The following is a 7647-nucleotide window of genomic DNA, read 5'->3' as shown; positions in this document are numbered from 1 at the left end:
TCTAAACATGGGAAATATGTGTTCAAAAAAGTTCACCCTTGTGTCACTGATGCCCTGTGTCTATGAATTACCCTGATGCTTTTATCTATGAATTAAAACAAAATTGCCAAGTCCAGTAACGTGGTACAGGCAATAAAAGGAGTTTAGTTAAGAGATAAATAAATGTGGTTCATGGCAGACATGTCAGAGTATCTATTGACAGGTATATTTCTTTTTTTCCAAAAAACTCCTGTTAGTATTGTACACATTTAATTTGCACTCTTTTAATTTTATTCCTTTAAATTCAATGTTGCTCTTTTTGCCACTTCCACTACAGTATTGAACTACTATTAGAATGCTTTATTTTTGATGTTGTACTGTGCTTTATTGAAAAGAAATTGGTGCTCGCTTCGGCAGCACATATACTAAAATTGGAACGATACAGAGAAGATTAGCATGGCCCCTGCGCAAGGATGACACGCAAATTCGTGAAGCGTTCCATATTTAAAAAAAAAAAAAAAGAAATTGGATTTGTTCTGAAGTCCAGCCCAAATGCTTACCAATTATGCAAACTTATCTTTTTTATCTATAAAATGGGAGTTATAGTTATGATGATCTTAATAACAAACGTGGTATTAAGATGATCACTAATTGCTTTTCTAACTCAATGAAGGGAAGGGATTTACACTCTAGAGTCTGAATCAGGAGTCAGCAAACTATGTTCCACAGGCACACCTACTTAGCAAAACATAGGACAATGCCTTCACTCATTTTTTTTTTTTCACTCATTTTGTTTTTTGAATGGGAACACAGACATGCCTTTCATCTATGTAATGTCTATGGCTCCTTTCCTGCTCTGACAGCAAAGTTGAGTAGTAGTTGTGACAGGCACTGTGTGGCCCACAAAGTCTAAAGTGTTTACTGCCTGGCCCTTTATGGGAAAAATTTTCAAATCGCTGATCTAGAGAATCACCAAATACCTGTTTTGATTTGAGAAAATGTAGGAATCCTGCCTTAAAGGGATATGAGATAGCCTTTAACAACAACAACAAAAAAAAAAACCAAAAAAAAAAAAAAAAAAAACCAACTTTGTACTCTATACTAGACCTAGAAAATCTCCAAGGACAACCTAACCCAGCTTTCAGCTGCTGACAGAGGTATAACATTTATCTTTTCACTCTTGAAGTGCTACCTACAGGGCCACTGCTGGCAGAAGTCATTATGCAAATGCAGACTCATCTCTCCGTGATACTACACATGAGGCATTTGCACAAACGTAGATTGTAGTAAGGCCTGAATGTAATGTATATACTTCAGTCACTTTTATGAAATTGTTCAGTCATCTGGACATTTTTCACTGTGTTTACCGGGAAATGTGAAATAGAGAATTGAGCAATTTTCTCGTCAATTTGATCAATGTAGAATGGCAACCTGGATGCCTTTAGTCTTTTTTTTTTAAATGCCTTTTTTCTCTCGATTGCTAGAATTTATTTATTTATTTTACTAAATTGCCCAGTTAATTACTTCAATTTTCCAATCTATCTTAGCATTGAAGGCTAAGACTGTTTGAATTTTACATGTGGTTGGTACAATTGAGGTCTATACCCAAAGTGTAAGATTTTCAGTGTAGGACTCATGTTTGTTTATCCAACTTCTTACTTGGTCCTTTTGATCTGTAACCTAGACTGTTCAAATTTCACCTTTGAATCAATCAAGTAGATTATGGAAACACAAAAGGAAAGGAAGAGAGAGATTGGAATGAAAAACCAACAACTGATGAATTTGGAGAAATAGTGCCCTAGTGGCAAAGGAGAAGAGTTTTGAAGGAGACAACGAGGAACTAGAAGACCATGGGTTGATGCTTTGGAAATAGTTAAGTAGGGCATGAGGGGAAGCAGAAATAGCCAACACTTTAGAGGAAAGATCAATGAATAAGAGGAAATACCTTAAAAAGGATAAGCAACCAATGAAGTCATATTCGAGAGTAACTAATCTGAGAAAATAAAACTGGTTCTGAATTCCAAAATTGTCATGATTTGAAGGGGGAATCTTGAGCGGGCTTCATCCAGTCCTACCTCGAGCAAGTGAGGGAAGTCTTCTCATCAGGCTACTGCCTGTTCAAGAACTCTCTTATCTTCAGGGGTTGATATCTTCCTTGTAATATAAAGAATTGCCTATGTACAGTTGGGCAGATGGGGCAAGGAGCAAACTTTCAGGACAAGTGGACATCAACCGTTAACATATTGCTCACTGTGGGTTGAAGGGCTTTGGTGGTATCCAAGAAATATGTCTGGGTGACATGGTCTTACAGCCCCTGGCCATGGATGGTACTTGCTTTAGGAGAGAATACTGATTTCTGGTTCTCATACCTTCCTTTTATATAGCTTTTCTTCTTCCTTCCTCTTGTTCTACTCATTTGTACAAATGGTTTGTACATTTTGAAGAGTAGCTTCTGAACTTAATAGCATAGTGTTTTTGTAGTCTTTGTTTTCTGGTTTCCCCAAGAGTGACTCATGCATTCTGAAAAAGAGCTCTTTGGGTCTGAGGAAGGAATTTTGTGGGAAGAATAATACTTTAAAATACTATAACCTGCTGAAAGTGGTTATTAGCTTTGGTGACTTAGAGTTTATTGGTGACTTTAGACATTAAAGATGCAGGGAGTCATATTTTAGGACCAAGATTCAAAGAGCATTCAAAGAGGATTTTCTTTTTGGTTGATTAGTTGGTACGTTATTTTTAGACAAGAAGTTATAAGTGGGTCCAGGAAGGTACTAGAACATTACAGAATGATGGGGAAAGTCCACACAGATCCAAGTCTCAGGCACTATAAGTTCAGGAGACATCTTTCACAATTAAAGCTAGGAACCTGTGACTAACAGAGGAGAAGGGCATTAACCAGTGTCAGATTAGGTCAGATTCTAAGAAGCAAGATGGACAGAGGTTACTGAAAGTCATAGGCTAGGGGTAGAAATAAATTCCTGCAGAGGAAGTTTTGCAAATGACTGACATGTTTCAAAAGCCCAGGCCTCTTGTAAGTGACCTTTTTTAAGCATAAGAGGCTTTCAAAAATTTGATGAGTAAATGCCTGAGGAAGTAGTAGTTAACTTGGATCTTGAAAAACATATAGGTCAGCATGGCTGCATAAAGGGAATATGAGGTCATTCTAATTAAGAGGATTTACCTGAAGTAGGATAAAAATGGTATATGTCTGGCATATTCTGAAGACTAAGCAAACCGATATATTAAAGTCAATGTATTCCAAAAGTTGATGTGAGATCTGAGGGTCTCATTGTAGCTTTGGGTATGTGTGTATGTGTGTATGTATGCTTTTCACTGAGTACAAGTGTATAAACTATTAACCAAGCTAGGTTATAAACTGGAAGGCTCAGCCTACATATTTTATCTAAAGAATCATAACTCCTTTAGTGTAGTTTTAACAAAATCTTTTCTTTCTCTCTCTCTTTCTTTCTTTCTTTTTTTATTTTTTATTTTATTTTATTTTATTGACGGAGTCTCACTCTGTTGCCCAGGCTGGAGTGCAGTAGCATGATCTCGTGATCTCGGCTCACTGCAACCTCCACCTCCTGGGTTCAAGCAATTCTCCTGCCTCAGCCTCCTGAGGAGCTGGGACTACAGGCGCCCGCTGTTACGCCGGGCTAAGTTTTTTTTTTTTCTTTTTTAGTAGAGACAGGGTTTTGCCATGTTGTCTAGGCTGGTTTTGAACTCCTGAGCTCAGGCAATCCTCCCACCTCCGCCTCCCAGAGTGCTGGGATTACAGACGTGAGCCACTGCGCCGGCCAACAAAATATTTTAATTCTTTGTTTTCTTTCATTTACCTAGCTAAAGACTTTCTTGGCCTAGACGTGTGCAAGTGTTAATGTACTCACGAATCACTTGAGGGTTGTTAAAAATGCAGGTTCTGATTCAGAAGGTTTACAGAGACAGAGGCCTGAGATCTACATTTCTTACAAGCTCCCAGGTGATGCTGCTGCTGCTGCTGGTCTGGGGATTGTACTTTGAGTAGAAATTACTAGATGGAAGTGGGAAGAGTTTGGTAGCAAAAAGGGTTCAGTTTTTTTTTTTTTTTTTTTTAAAGATTACATTGTTTTATTTTAATACTTTTTTTATTATTATACTTTAAGTTCTAGGGTATATATGCATAATGTGCAGGTTTGTTACATATGTATACTTGTGCCATGTTGGTGTGCTGCACCCATCAACTCGTCAGCACCCATCAACAGGTCATTTACATCAGGTATAACTCCCAATGCAATCCCTCCCCCCTCGCCCTTCCCCATAATAAGCCCCAGTGTGTGATGTTCCCCTTCCCAAGTCCAAGTGGTCTCATTGTTCAGTTCCCACCTATGAGTGAGAACATGCAGTGTTTGGTTTTCTGTTCTTGCAATAGTTTGCTGAGAATGACGATTTCCAGCTGCATCCATGTCCCTACAAAGGACACAAACTCATCCTTTTTTATGGTTGCATAGTATTCCATGGTGTATATGTGCCACATTTTCTTAATCCAGTCTGTCACTGATGGACATTTGGGTTGATTCCAAGTCTTTGTTATTGTGAATAGTGCCGCAATGAACATACGTGTGCAAGTGTCTTTATAGCAGCATGATTTATAATCCTTTGGGTATATACCCAGTAATGGGATGGCTGGGTCATATGGTACTTCTAGTTCTAGATCCTTGAGGAATCGCCATACTGTTTTCCATAATGGTTGAACTAGTTTACAGTCCCACCAACAGTGTAAAAGTGTTCCTATTTCTCCACATCCTCTCCAGCACCTGTTGTTTCCTGACTTTTTAATGATTGCCATTCTAACTGGTGTGAGATGGTATCTCATTGTGGTTTTGATTTGCATTTCTTTGATGGTGAGTGATGATGAGCATTTTTTCATGTGTCTGTTGGCTGTATGCATGTCTTCTTTTGAGAAATGTCTGTTCATATTCCCTTGCCCACTTTTTGATGGGGTTGTTTTTTTCTTGTAAATTTGTTTGAGTTCTTTGTAGGTTCTGGATATTAGCCCTTTGTCAGATGAGTAGATTGCAAAAATTTTCTCCCATTCTGTAGGTTGCCTGTTGACTCTGATGGTAGTTTCTTTTGCTGTGCAGAAGCTCTTTAGTTTAATTAGATCCCATTTGTCAATTTTGGCTTTTGTTGCCGTTGCTTTTGGTGTATTTAGATATGAAGTCCTTGCCCATGCCTATGTCCTGAATGGTGTTGCCTAGGTTTTCTTCTAGGGTTTTTATGGTATTAGGTCTAACATTTAAGTCTCTAATCCATCTTGAATTAATTTTCGTATAAGGAGTAAGGAAAGGATCCAGTTTCAGCTTTCTACTTATGGCTAGCCAATTTTCCCAGCACCATTTATTAAATAGGGAATCTTTTCCCCATTTCTTGTTTTTCTCAGGTTAAGGGGTTTAGTTTTATCATCGTAATGGCTTGCCTGGTTGAATTCTGGCTCTGAGACTTGTGAACTATATGATTTGGACATGTTATTTAAGCTGTTTGAGCCTCATTTCTTTATCTGAAAAATAGGGATGATGATACCACCTTCACAAGCATCATTCTAATAGATACATTTCTCCTAAGTCTATCTCATCCACTGTTTTATCTCTGGTGGCTAGAACACCTGGCACATCACAAATGCTTCATAAGAACTTATTGAATAAATGAATGAATTGAATGAGTTAATGAAAAAATAGGTTTGATTATGAATCTTATAATGTAAATAGAATATACAGCAAAGGATCTCGCCCTAAGCGACATTTTAATAAGTGTTGATCACTTCTCCATCTCCTTTGCCCTCTGAAATAAAAAGCCAAATTTGGCTGCATGTTTCAAACTGCGGAAGCAACAACATATAAAACAGGTACTGTCTTTGCGATATCTCAATGAAATAACAATTACACTTCAGATAATAGAAATTTAATGGATAGATGAGAGAGTAGTTTCATAATGTTATTATTACATATAAATGGACAAGGGTAAATTAGGCAATCACTTCTTTACATTGATCATCTAAATATATACGTATGTCTTATTTGTTGCTGGAGCACAAATTTCTTCACAATGAAGCCATTGTGAGAAACATGAACCTTTTTAGAAATTCTTTGGATTCAGAAGACACTGGAACCAGGTACATTGCTGATATTGGGAATAAAGTTTGACAAGCCTGGATTACCTACTCATAGACTCCCTACTTTCCCCAAATGTCTAAATTTGAGTTTAGCAACCTTGGTCCTTTCAAAGTGCAACAGGCCTGGAATATCAAACGTTAAATTAGTATGCTTTAGTAAATATTGTTAGCTGGTTTATAGTGAGGAAAGTGATTAAGCTTCTAAACTAAAATCCCAACTATGAGTAAGGAAATGAAGTAGATAGTGGAGGGATGGGGTGAGGAAGGCAGAGCCAATTTTTGCCCTCAGGAACCTTATTCTCAAGAGCAGAGCAGGGAGACCCAGGAAAACAGGAAGAGACCAACAGCTGCATTGTTTGATTGGCTTTCAGAAATGTGTTCACTGGGGTGAATTGTCATTTGTTGGTTAAATGAGCTTATGACCATTTCTGGTGGGGTTTTGCTGTATCATCAGCACTTATAACAGTGAAGATTATATGGTAGGTTTTCAATAAATTTTTTTTAGTGATGAAAACCTTTGCAGGAAAGTACTCTTAGTAAATTCATGTTAACGATGACTGAGAACTTACAGTTCTGTGCACACCCAGAACAAATATATATTATTATTTCTCTCTCATATGTAAACAATGCATAGGTTTTAGCCATAATTAATTTACTAATTAAGGTTAAAAAAAGAAACACCCCTAAGCTATGAAACTATCTTTTTGCTAAGGCACTTGAATAGGAGCATCAAAAAATTAACAGAAAATAGTGCTACTGACAGTTATCCATATAGAGAATTTTCTTCTTGACTTAGTACTTTTAATTTTTGTAGTAGCTGCCACTGCCATTAGTGGCAGTTATATTTTTTGTGTTTGTTGAAATTGACAATAGATTGAGTTTGTTTTTATTTTGTTCCTAAAGCTGATTATTATGAAGTGTATTTTTTAAAGCATGGTTTGCCCTTTTATAAACCTTCTGAGGATACCACAACTCTCACTTTCTTAAATACAGGATTATCAACAATGTTGCTACTTGCTAATTTGATCTAGTCCTTATGCCACAGGGCATTCATTGCCCAAAGCAGGAGGTACCATAATGTCAATAACAAACGCGTCTAGTCTGAAAAAAAAAAAAAGGAAGGCAGATATGCAGTTTGTAAGCCATGTGACTAGTAGATCTCTATAATTATGATTACAATTAAGATTATTTTAATAGGTAGGTAAAGAAGTGATATGGTTTGGCTGTGTCCCCACCCAAATCTCATCTTGAATTGTAGTTCCCATAATCTCCACAGGACATGGGAGGGACCAGGTAGAGATAATTGAATCATAGGGGTGGTTTTCCCCAACTGTTCTCATGATAGTAAGTTCTCACAAGATCTGATATTTTTATAAGGGACATTTTCCCCTACTTCGCTCTGCACTTCTTGCTGCCACCATGAGAAGAAGGATGTGTTTGCTTCCCTTCCGCCATGATTCTAAGTTTCCTGAGGCCTCCCCAGCCCGGCAGAACTGTGAGTCAATTAAACCTCTTTCCTT

The 7647-nt window shown here is 37.5% G+C and overlaps 1 non-coding gene across 1 annotated transcript; it reads left to right on the top strand.

Annotated features, from left to right (window-relative positions):
• Positions 1 to 380: 380 nt before the first annotated feature.
• On the top strand, positions 381 to 487 carry LOC111539544. The gene has a single exon (XR_002730710.1). It is a non-coding gene; the product is annotated as a U6 spliceosomal RNA (small nuclear RNA).
• The last annotated feature ends 7160 nt before the right edge of the window (positions 488 to 7647 follow it).

The sequence above is a fragment of the Piliocolobus tephrosceles genome, chromosome 2, assembly GCF_002776525.5.
Source record: "Piliocolobus tephrosceles isolate RC106 chromosome 2, ASM277652v3, whole genome shotgun sequence".
Taxonomy (NCBI): domain Eukaryota; kingdom Metazoa; phylum Chordata; class Mammalia; order Primates; family Cercopithecidae; genus Piliocolobus; species Piliocolobus tephrosceles.
Note: the sequence above shows the minus strand (reverse complement) of the source record. Positions and strands in the feature narration are given on the sequence as shown.